This window comes from Eleutherodactylus coqui, chromosome 1 (genome assembly GCF_035609145.1).
Source record: "Eleutherodactylus coqui strain aEleCoq1 chromosome 1, aEleCoq1.hap1, whole genome shotgun sequence".
In the NCBI taxonomy this organism is placed as follows: domain Eukaryota; kingdom Metazoa; phylum Chordata; class Amphibia; order Anura; family Eleutherodactylidae; genus Eleutherodactylus; species Eleutherodactylus coqui.
Window position 1 is genome coordinate 203,894,002 of NC_089837.1, and position 13,218 is coordinate 203,907,219.

Sequence of the window (13,218 nt, forward strand, 5' to 3'; positions counted from 1 at the left end):
TCAACTCTCCGGATCTGCCGCTCGAGTCCCGTCCGGCGAGCCGGCGCACATGTGCAGTACAGCGAATGATGCGCCGGCATAGGCGATGACATGGCTGGCAGTGGGCGGTGACGCATAATCACGAGATATTTCCGCCGTACTTATAGTGGAAGTATCGTGTGACGGTCGGCTTCCATTGACTACAATGGAAGCCGGACACGCATTTTTCCGCGGCAATTAGAACATGCTGCGGTCTCTTTCACGCGGTGGAATTCCGTGGTAGAATTCCGCTGCGTCAACATTGAGCTATTAGGTTTAATAGAACGCCATTTCACGCGACAGAAATCCGGTCATGGGCATTAGCCTTAACAGCTCTATTCGTAATGTTGTCTAAGAACAGTGCTACAATGTTTACATAGTACTGATATACTATGAAAATAAAATTCAAAGTTGTCACAAGTCTCTGATAGTAGGCCTCCTGTGGCACCCTCTTCCTACCCAGAGACCAACGCTGCGGATATAACAAAATAGTGGCTTTTTTACACGGGCCAAGAATCTCACGATTCTCGTTTACCCGAGCTGGTGACATCATCACCAGCTCGTTCGTGCTCATGCAGACTATTTAAGGGCCCCTTTCACACGAGCGTATGCGCCAAAATGTTTGCATGAGCTCAGCGCATTTGCGTCGTGAATGATGTGCCTTTTTGCACATATTACTATACTTTTTACGCTCACATGGCCAGTTCAAATAGATGCAGGACGCTATTAAGCCCAAAAAATTCTAGATGTGTTCTTGTTCTTACAGAATTGGCGCGGATATTGAATGCACATTTGCACGCATCCCATAGACTTCTACAGGGACCTTTGGTTCGCAAATGCACACAAAAATAGAGCCTACTGTGTAGTGAGAATGGACACATCGAAACCAATAGGTTGTATATTCTGCATATTGCACGTGCAAATATGTTGGTGTGAAGGGGCTCTAAACTGCAAGTTTCTCATCCTGAATCGTGCACTTCTCGTGTGCTAGTCGTTCAGTGATTCACATTCCTATGTGACATACTGAAGGCTTAGTGTATAAGCTGATGAGAAGTGCCTGAGCCGGCAATGGTTTTATGCCGACTGAAACTGAGCGATGAGCAAGAATCTCACGATTCTCGTTTGTCTTTCAGTCATTTAAACTGAATGTTTTCAGTTTCAATTGTTTTAACGATTTTCTAAATGAATTGTTCTGTCTAAACGGGATCTAAGTAATTAAATAGCCAGTAAGAATATCAAATAACTGCCATACATATACAGATACCATTGTAAAGGATCTTTGTGGCTAACACAACTTCTTGGACTCTTCTAAGAGGTTTCCAGGGATGCTGAGCTGACAGTAAGGCCCAATGTCCACTTGCACGCACGGATTCCACTACTGAATCCCACAGCAGGATTCGTGCATGCCCGCAGCCATGGGCATTGAAAGACAGTATCTTACCTCTTCAGATCCAGCGCGGGTCTCCTCTATGCCAGCCGTATCTTCTCTCTTCTGCACAGCGGATGCACCCGGGAGCGCCAGTGCTAACTTTTTGTTTCTCAATCTCCTGCTTTCCAGCAGATCCGCGGCACATCCTCAGTGACAGCAGCGGGTGTGCCGCAGATCGGACGGCTTCCATTGACTTCAATGGAAGCTGTCCCTGCGGGATCCACAAGAGGATGGAGCATGCTGCGATTTCTTCCTGCACAAGTGATCTGCACGCCGGGAAAAAAAATCACAACCACATTCTTTTAGCTGCTCTGTGGGTGCCAATGTCTGCCTATGGGCAGCTTAATTAGCAGATCTCTGCAAATCAAATCTGCCCGTGTACATTGGGCTCAACAACTTTTTTGAACTATATTGAACCTATGATGAGAAGTAGTGACCGCTCTTTCTATATAACAGTTTATTAATAAATGTTTATTTTATTAATTTTTAACCCTACTTTGTCCTCTTGTGTCCTGCTGCTCTGTGTCCCTTTCACTGGTGTTATTCTCTCTGCCATCTTGGCAGCTGTGTCCCCAGCACTGTGTATGAGCAGACAGCTTCTCCCCATCACAGCGCCCACTTTTCCCTCAGACCCATTGCACTGTCAGGGGCTCAGTGCATCGAGACATGACATGCTGTACTGTACACCTTATGCACTGACACCCTTAGGCCGCCTGCACATGGTAGAGCCGGATTCTGCAAGCAGAATCTGACCCTGGCAGCAACGGCATCCGCACATACCTGTCTCTCTTTGTTCTGCGGATGGCCTGCATGGCTCGCCGTTGGACATTCACAGTACTCCTGCTTTTCCTGCGTCATCGCCTAGCGATGACTTAAAATCCACGTCCTTTCCAGAAGTGCCTCGGGTCCTATGGCTTCCATTGACTGTAATAGAAGCCGTCTGCGCAGATAACGCTCAAAAGTGGAGCATGCTGCGATTTTTTTCCTTTGTGAGCGATGACTTATCCATAGCATGCTATGGATGGTATTTGCTGTGGAACCCGGAGGCGGACGCCCACCCCAGATTCCGCCATCCAAATCTGCCCGTATGCAGGCGGCCTTACAACACATCAGGTCTGGCAGGGAGCGGGTGCTGTGAAGGGGAGAAGCCCTCCGTAGCATAGAACAGCTTTTCCTTCATGGAGTTGCCAAGGGTGACGGAGAGGAATAACACCAGTGCGGGTGGTCAGAGCAGCGCTGCACATGAGGACAAAGAAAGGTTAAAAAATAATGAAATACAAAACAAATATTTATTATTAAACTGTCATATAGAAGCGTGCCTGCACTATAGGGATCAGTGCAGGCACAGCTGCAGCGCCCTCCTCAGTTATGCAGCTACATTAGCAAGTTGAAGACAGATTTCTCAGCCCAGTCCTCACCTAGCTGCATAGCTGAAAAGGGGTTTTATATTGTTGGAATACCTACAAATGTTTGCTATCGGCCATGCACACTGGCATATGCCCATCCGTGAAACATACATGTTGTTTGTCCAAAAATCAGATGAAAACGCAGCGTTTCACGGATCCATACGTAGGGCTGTACGTTTCCATATACTTATGTTTTTGTGATCAGGGAAAAAAAAGTGTTGAACTGCAAAACTTTATTAGAAAAAAAAGTTTACAGTGAAAAATGTATACGTTTTTCTTATAGAAAACGGATCAAAACGTATACACATATATGATTTTAAAAACATAAACGTGTGCTTAAAATGAACGCATTTTCACACTTTTTTTTCACGTACTTAACCCTTTCCAATTCAATTTGTATCCTGGTTTTCCTAGGGGGCTTACTCTTTTTCTGCTGTTATACAACAGTGCTATCTGCTGGCTAAAGCCAGTACTGCATGAGGTGACACGTTGGATAGGCTCCGAAAGCAGAGAGACTGGAAATATACAGTAAGAGAACCCCGACGGACGTCTTCCAACATCGTAGCTGTACAGCTTTAAATCATAATGTCTTAAGACGTCAGACAGTGGATTGGAAAGGGTTAAATTGCATATGTGAAACGTTCATGAATGTACAATTGTAAATGGCCCCTTTTATATCATCACTGCAGGAGCTATATATATATGAATAAAGGATTTTCAAATATGTGACTACAGTATGCTTCACGTAACTGGAATTAAAAAGTCATCATGTATACAGTAAACAACCTTAACCCCTTAAAGGGGTTGTCCCGCGCCGAAAGGTTTTTTTTTTTTTTTTTACACCCCCCGTTCGGCGCGAGACAACCCCGATGCAGGGGTTAAAAAAACAAACTGGAGAGTGCTTACCTGAATCCCGGCGGTCCGGCGTCTTCATACTCACCTGCTGAAGATGGCCGCCGGGGTCTGCTCCCTCCGTGGACCGCAGCTCTTCTGTGCGGTCCATTGCCGATTCCAGCCTCCTGATTGGCTGGAATCGGCACGTGACGGGGCGGAGCTACACGGAGCCGGCATTCTGCACGAGCGGCCCCATTGAAGACAGCAGAAGACCCGGACTGCGCAAGCGCGGCTAATTTGGCCATCGGAGGCCGAAAATTAGTCGGCACCATGGAGACGAGGACGCCAGCAACGGAGCAGGTAAGTATAAAACTTTTGATAACTTCTGTATGGCTCATAATTAATGCACAATGTACATTACAAAGTGCATTAATATGGCCATACAGAAGTGTATAGACCCACTTGCTGCCGCGGGACAACCCCTTTAAGGGCCAAGCACTGTGAATTTACAGTGCTTAGTCCTGGAATTAATCTTGACCGATAGTAAAACTACTCCACGGGGTTAAAGCTCCTGCTCCTATAATGTAGGAGGAGCAAGTTGGGTCCTCGGCTGCTAGTCACAGCCATGGACCCGCAGGAGGAGGCAGAAGCGATTTTTAACTGATTCAGCCTCTTCTCTTGCAGGCTACATAGTAATCAATGAGCGCTTTATAGTGAAGAGAGAAAGAGGTAGGCTGCCTGTCCACGGGCAGATTTTCATTGCGTTCCCCACGGCGATAATCAGGCCGCGAGGAACGCAGTGAAAGCTCTCCATAGTGTTGCTATGAAAAGTGCTTCAACCCTGTCCAAGAGCGGAGAATCATAGCGATTCTCCGCTCACGGGCGGCAATTCGCAGCATGCTGTGAATTACCGCAATTCTCCGCGGTCAGCCTATCTGTCAGATAGGCTGACAGTGGAGATCCATGTGCCGGCTCCTGCTCCCGGGCACATGTACTAGGCAAAAAGCAGCAATTTCGATCTCTGTGTTTTGCCACAACTTTACATTCGGTTTTGGTTGCAGGTTCCTGAGAACCGACAACGGGTCTTAGTGCACCCCATCATTGTGATGGGTAAAGAGATGGGTAAAGCACAGAAAAATAGAGCAAACAGCACTCGAAAATCACAGTGTTAGAAAAACACCGTGTTCGGGCGTACGTCTACGGGGCCCAATTGAAATCAATGGGAGCGCTAAGCGGCGGTGTTCAAAATGATGTGGTAATCGTGGTATAAGGTACTTGTGTGTGAGTGGACTCAGCTCCGCTATGCGACCCGGTGATCATGTGATTGCCAGCTGCCATCCTGGCACAGCAGAGCTTCAGGGTCCCAGCAGACCCTGATCAGTTCTGCTAGTCACTACTGCCACTATAGGGGAATATTTGATCCTGTAACCAGGGCTCCTATGGATGCCCAAGCTACAGTGGGAAAGTGTGGATTAAAAAAAAAAAATATATATATATATATATATATATATATATATATATTTAATTATATTAGTTTAATTATATATAAAGTAAAAATTAATTTACAATATATATATATATATATATATATAATAACTCACTGCTGACGTCAACTAAAAATTGAGGAACCCATTGTCGTACTTTATTTTAGCGTAAAGATACTAATCCTAAAAATAAATATCATTTTATTTAAAAAAATACTTTTTAAAAAATCTTTTCACCCCTAATAAATTTAAATTATGGAGGAAAAAAGCTGTGAAAAAAGATATAAAAGCAATAACCCTATATGTCAGGGGGAAAAACACCAAAAGGCTGAATAAAAAAAATAGGGTAGTAAAACCACCAAATGGGTAAAAAATCCCATAAAAAGTGCCTGGTCCTTTAGGTATAAAACAGCCTGGTGCTTAAGGGGTTAAATGAGCTAAGTCTGTATTACACAATGTCTTAAGAAAGAGTCGCAGCTGAGAATCCTAGCAGTCCGAGAAGGAGAAGGCATGCAGATAATGTAGGAGAAGTAGAAGACGGCTGCAGGTCGGGAGACGTCGGGGTCCTCCGACAAGACGGGAATTGTAGCTTTAAAAGGAAGTGCCATGAGGAGGGGAGCGTCAGCCGAGGACCATTCTTGGCTTTTTTGTTCCTACCACCCATGGGCGGGCTCTGGCTCTCTTCCCTGGCTTGGCTTCTGTACTAGAGACCACTGGAAAGTAGTTGTAGTAAGTGGGGTCTCCTCCCGCCCCCCGCTCGTCCTGCTCATGTCCAGCTCTGGACTACACGAGGTACGTGCTCCGTTGTATGGGGGGCCTCTGGCTGATGTTTGCCATCTGTTGACAGTTGTGGAAGGGCTGAGCTGGAGCCGCCGCGGTCACACATCCCCGGTCAGACATGGTGTGATGGGAGATACAAGAGGGGCTGCTGTCGCCTCCCCTCCGCTGCTTCTCCACACACTGGGATGAATGGGAAGTTTCCCTCCAAGCCTCTGCCAGACATGTAGCTTGGGCGTGTAGTCAGGCTGTCCCTCGTGTGTGAGGAGGCGGCATGCATCTGGGCTCATGGCTCCGGCATGGAGCAGCCCTTGTTCTCCAGCACATGATGCTGTCTTTGTGCCAGGCAGCAGCATCCTCTCATCGTCTCCATGGTAACTAATGTCATGGGTATCTAGCCCTAGAATGACATGTAATAGGGAGGGACAACATGGAGGAGAGGGGCTCAGGGGGACGCGGCAGACTGTTGCTCAGGGGGATTCTATAGGGACCTGCAGAATAATCTATTGCCACTGCCTGCAGTGTGTCATATAATACGTGGCAGGGTGCTAGACATATAACATAACATAGTATGTTATAGTACATGGCAGGGTGCTAGACATATAATACATGGCAGGGTGCTGGACATATAATACATGGCAGGGTGCTGGACATATAATACATGGCAGGGTGCTAGACATATAATATATGGCAGGGTGCTAGACACATAATACATGGCAGGGTGCTAGACATATAATACATGGCAGGGTGCTAGACATATAACATAACATAGTATGTTATAGTACATGGCAGGGTGCTAGACATATAATACATGGCAGGGTGCTAGTCATATAATACATGGCAGGGTGCTAGTCATATAATATATGGCAGGGTGCTAGACATATAATACATGGCAGGGTGCTAGTCATATAATACATGGCAGGGTGCTAGTCATGTAATATATGGCAGGGTGCTAATCAAATAATACAGGGCAAGGTGCTAGTCATATGATATAGTATGTTATAATACATGGCAGGGTGCTGGACATATAATACATGGCAGGGTGCTAGTCATATAATATATGGCAGGGTGCTATTCAAATAATACAGGGCAAGGTGCTATTCATATAATACATGGCAGGATACTATTCATGTAATATAGCATTGTGTCATATAATACATGGCAGGGAGCTATTCATATGATACATGGCAGGGTGTTGTTATTCATATAACATAGTATGTTATAATACATGGCAGGGTGCTAGCCATATAATTAATGGTTGGGTGCTATTCATATAATACATTGCAGGATACTATTCATGTAATATAGCATTGTGTCATATAATACATGGCAGGGTGCTAGACATATAATACATGGCAGGATGCTATTCATATAACATAACATAGTATGTTATAATACATGACAGGCTGCTAGTCATATAATACATGGCAGGCTGCTAGTCATATAATACATGGCAGGGAGCTATTCATATGATACATGGCAGGATACTATTCATATAATATAACATAGTATATTATAAAACATGGCAGGGTGCTAGTCATATAATTAATGGCTGGGTGCTATTCATATAATACATGGCAGGATACTATTCATATAATATAGCATTGTGTCATATAATACATGGCAGGATACTATTCATATAATATAGCATTGTGTCATATAATACATGGCAGGATACTATTCATATAATATAGCATTGTGTCATATAATACATGGCAGGGTGCTATTCATATAATGCATGGCAGGCTGCTAGTCATATAATACATGGCAGGGAGCTATTCATATGATACATGGCAGGATACTATTCATATAACATAACATAGTATGTTATAAAACATGGCAGGGTGCTAGTCATATAATTAATGGCTGGGTGCTATTCATATAATACATGGCAGGATACTATTCATATAATATAGCATTGTGTCATATAATACATGGCAGGATACTATTCATATAATATAGCATTGTGTCATATAATACATGGCAGGGTGCTATTCATATAATATAGCATTGTGTCATATAATACATGGCAGGATACTATTCATATAATATAGCATTGTGTCATATAATACATGACAGGGTGCTATTCATATAATGCATGGCAGGGTGCTATTCATATAATACATGGCAGGGTGTTTTTCATATAATACATGGCAGGGTGCTAGTCATATAATACATGGCAGGATACTATTCATATAATATAGCATTGTGTCATATAATACATGGCAGGATACTATTCATATAATATAGCATTGTGTCATATAATACATGGCAGGGTGCTATTTATATAATACATGGCAGGGTGCTATTCATATAATACATGGCTGGGTGCTATTCATATAATACATGGCAGGGTGCTAGTCATATAATCCATGGCAGGGTGCTAGTCATATAATACATGGCAGGGTACTATTCATATAATAGATGGCAGGGAGCTATTCATATAATACATGGCAGGGTGTTATTCATATAATACATGGCAGGGTGCTAGTCATATAACACATGGCAGGGTGCTAGTCATATAATACATGGCAGGGTGCTAGTCATATAATACATGGCAGGGTGCTAGTCATATAATACATGGGAGGGTATTATTCACATATGTCTGTGTCTGGGGGAGGTGAGGGATAATACATAGACTCCTCTCTGCAGCACACATGTTGGGGGGCTGGATAATAGTCATGTGTGATGACAAGGATTTGAACACTTGTACTGGGGATGTGCTAATGCCTCCAGAACGCATCCTTATTGCCAACACTCTCTAGCTCCCCCTGCTATCAGTGCTGGACTATACATCATCAGTGCCCTACAGTTGGCCATAGACATAGGCCGATTCAGTTTATTTCAGTAGCACCTTCTGTTAATCTTATGTGTTGACCACTACGAACATCAGACCGGCAGCAAATCTCATCATATTCACCGGATCTGCCAGGGGCCTGTTTATAAATATCCCATACCTATGGCCAGCGTTCGGCTGCTCTCACACTAGCGTTAGCCGGCACATACCGCGTACATATCTACCGTGCAGGCAGCACACAGCAGTAAGAAGTACATTGCATACTGCTGCGTGCCGACAAACCCACATAAACTATTTGGGCGCATAATACACGGCAAGATCGAGCATCTTGCGCTTTCTTTGGTTGCGTATTTCGCGAACTGTGTGTGAGAGGCACCATTGCCAGTAAAGTTAGTTACCACGTATTATGCGCACAAACCCTGCGTGTCATACACAGTAAGTAACGCTAGTGCGAGAGCGGCCTAACAGTGTTCTACATTGTGTATTTGCAATTTGTCTTTTGTTGTCACTTGTAACCAATTGTTGTCAGAATTTGGGTATATTCACATGCAGCAGATTTCTTAAGCCCCGTTTACTCGGAATGATTAGTTCAGATAATCGTTCAAACGTAAGTAACTGAATGATATTCCTTCAGTTTAAACACGAGCCAACGACGAATGAGAATGAGTTTCAGCCCGCATAAAAACCAGCACCAGCTTGTGTATTTCTCATGCAGTTTGAACACTGATCGGTCATAGGAAATGTGAAACACTGAACATTAAGGTCAGCAAGAATCGAGCACAAATGAGCTGGTGATCATGTGACCAACTGGTTTTGTTGGGCAAACAAGAATCATGATATCCTTGGCCCGTGTAGAAGGGCCATTACATGAAATTCTGCAACTGTCCTATTCATCTGAACGGGACTTTCAGAACTCTTTATGCATGCTGCAAATATACCCCCATTCATATGAGTGCAGAAGTGTGTGTGACTATTCCATACTTTAGATGAGGTTTGTAAGATATAAGGTGGAAGATTATCACTTGCCGAAATGTCTACAATACATCTGCCATATGAAAACACCCCGCTAGTTTAACGATTCACCGAAGTGCTTCTTTCCTAGCAAGTACAGTGTAACGACTATCTTAATAAGTGTGCCTAACTTTTCAGATGACTGTTCAAAATAAGCAGTCATGTGTACAAGAGGTGTAGCACTATGTCTGACCGTTATATGTCTTGTACAGTGTGGAGCGCGGTAATTTGCTAATTTGGGAGTGAAATAAAAAAATAATGAACTTGTAAAAACTTTATTTTATATTTTATTTACATTGAACAGTAGTGGAATTTATAAATTATTTGGTTTTAAATATTGTATCTGGCAAATGTTGACCTTCGCTATCCACACACTGCTGCATACGTTTTCTGAAGTTCTCATGCACTCTTTCAAGCATGTCGACTGGTATTCTGGCAATCCCAGCGTCAATATTGTTTCTTAGGTCTTCCAGGGTGTTGGGACGGTTGCAATACACCTTAGACTTCAGGTAACCCCAAAGAAAAAAAATCGCATGGGGCTAAGTCTGGTGAGCGTGCCGGCCAGTTAAGATCACCCCTCAGAGAGATAAGCTGTTTTTTGAGAGATTGCCAGAATACCAGTCGACATGCTTGAAAGAGTGAGTGCATGAGAACTTCAGAAAACGTATGCAGCAGTGTGTGGATAGCGAAGGTCAACATTTGCCAGATACAATATTTAAAACCAAATAATTTGTAAATTCCACTACTGTTCAATGTAAATAAAATATAAAATAAAGTTTTTACAAGTTCATTATTTTTTTATTTCACTCCCAAATTAGCAAATTACCGCGCTCCACCCTGTATATGTAATTTATCACCAGTTTTCTTCTCTGCAAGCTTTATTTTTAATTGTCAGTTTTCCATGATATAGTGGGTGTAGACTAGCTGTTATGATGTTTCCCATAGACTACACACAAAAAGTAGAGCAGATCCTGCTCCCCTATCTCTGTCACTCATATAGAGAAGCAGCAGTAATTTGTAGGGCATTATAGAGAAGTACGGAGCGATGTGGTAAAACACTTACTAAAAGCTGCAGCTGCGTCTTTGTGTTTTTCTCTGTCTCCGCCCATGTGATTCTCTGTCTTCATCCAGCAGCCGACTCCTCCTCCCCTCCTATTTCCATAGATGAGACTGCTGCAAGTAAAGACCCACCCTCACATCCTGTAATATGTCTCTATGACTGTGCTAGCAGAAACGGGTTTCACTTGCCAACAGGCAGTGACCAGCAAGTTAGAAGGAAATGAGACCTCTAGCGGCCAGCACTCTAGAGGGATTTTAGTTAGGCAAAAATAAAATGATTTGAACTTTTGCTAATTTTAAAATTGGCTGTCACATAAGTACATGTTTTTCAAAGTTAATGATCATTTCAAATATACAGTAATTATAATTACATTCTTCAACATAGTAATGCGAAATTGTTTTTAAAGGGGTTGTACAAAAATCAGTTTTTATCACCTAGTCATCGTAGCACCGAGACCCCTACTGATCCCAAGAACATGGGTCCCGTGTCTCCCTCTTCTTGTCAGTGCAGCTGTCTGCACCCACCGCAGTCCCATACAGATTAAATGGAGCAAAGCTTGTGCATGTGTGGTGCCACTCCATTTTTTTCAATGGGGCTGAGAGAAGTAGTCCAGTACAAGTGCTTAGCTATCTCCGGCAATGCCATTGAAGAAGAATGGTATGTCACCACCCATGCACAACCGCTGCTCCATTCAGTCTCCCCCTCACTGCAGAGGGTGCAGTGAGCCAGCAGTCAGGACCAGAGGTGGATATGGGACCCCCATTCCTGGGATCGCTGGGCGTCTCAGTTGTGAGAGCCGATTGATCAGACTTTTATCACCCAGGTAATAAAAGCTGATTTTGATACAAACCCTATAATTTTTCAGTAAAATAAGGTTTCCCACCATAGATATAAATGGCATATTCTTTACTGTAACTTGTCACATTAAAAATGAAGTTCAATCTCCAGGGACCATGTTTCAGAGCAAAAGGGCTATATACTTTTGTGAGAACACATGCAAAATAACTTGTATTCATTTAAACCTGCAGTCATCCTGGGCTTTGGAGTCCAGTGGGAGGTCCTACTTAGTGATTTACAGCTATCTGTGTATGTACACTCCTAGAGGGAGAAGTCTGTCAATCAGGGAATAGGACCTCCCACTGGACTCCTTAACTCAGAGTGAGCAAAAGTGTAGATGTATAAATTACTAGTCATACTGGATCTTTTCCCACAAATATGTGTATAAATCTGCCCTGTACATGATACCGTGGATTGGACTACATTTTCAACATGACAGGTTCCCTTTAAATGTCTGATAGGTATAGTGTGTCAGAAGTGGGACGCCACGTATCATGAAAACAGGAATTAGGGGACTATCTGGAGTAAAGAGATGGCAGTACTTGCTCAGTTATGTCTATTACCCCATAGAGAGTTTTGTGCAGATGTCGTATACCCCTCAATGTATCCTGTGCGCAGAGGAGGCTGCAGTTCTCGATTTAGTTAGATGTGGCAGAAATACATGATTCTAGGTTTAAATAGTGGACCTAATTATCTGGATTTTGTAATACTTAGCCCTAATTTAAAATTAGCAGTAGTGATGCTGCACACCACCACCAAACTCCAAAAAAGCTAAGGAACTGCTTGTGTTCTTTAGAAAGTGTGCTAAGTATTACTTCTATGCAAAACCACAATCAATATGAGGAAAACCATAACGTATACAGTATTCTGTGGATTTAAAAGATGTAAAAATATCATGTGAACTACAATGTAACATATAACTGATGTGAATCACTAAGCATAGCATAAACATGGCAGACAGCTCTACAACACGGAAGTGAAAATGAATAAAATATTATCTTTATTAGGACAATATTAAACAACTTGAATAAACAATTCACTTGCAAGTACATTTATTTCTTAGGCTCTCCTGCAGCCTTCCGAGGAACAGACCCCAGCCTAGGAGACGGCGGGGATGAGTTTAGATCTTGTCACTGTGGTACTACCGTCTTCCACCTAGAGGGTAACCAGAGACACGTCCATGGGGCCGAGGGCACGTTATTAAAGGGGGAAAACCCAACAGGAGTTTACCTGTAGTCTTTTTGTCACAGGTGACGCTAGTGTTCAGTCTTCCGCAGTGAATTCCAGACCAGTGTTCCCCAACTCCAGTCCTCAGGGACCGCCAACAGGTCATGTTTTCAGGATTTCCCCAGTATTGCACAGGTGATGTAATTATTGTCGGTGCCTCAGACATTGCCACAGGTGTTCTTACCATAGGATATCCTGAAACCATGACCTGTTGGTGGTCCCTGAGTACTGGAGTTGGGGACCTCTGTTCTAGATGATGTAATAAAGAGTCCATACACGCAGACTTGACTTTTGAAAGCCATTACTGGGAACAGTCGGTAAAGCCATTTACTGTAGGA

At 43.3% G+C, this 13,218-nt stretch overlaps 1 protein-coding gene across 1 annotated transcript in view; it reads left to right on the forward strand.

Moving 5' to 3' along the window:
- The first annotated feature begins 5,704 nt into the window (after positions 1-5,704).
- Positions 5,705-13,218, forward strand: part of AGPAT4 (1-acylglycerol-3-phosphate O-acyltransferase 4) — a 105,067-nt gene continuing 97,553 nt past the window's right edge. Inside the window, exon 1 of the mRNA XM_066590719.1 lies at positions 5,705-5,963. The gene's annotated coding sequence lies outside the window, so the exon portion shown is untranslated. The remainder of the gene's footprint in view (positions 5,964-13,218) is intronic.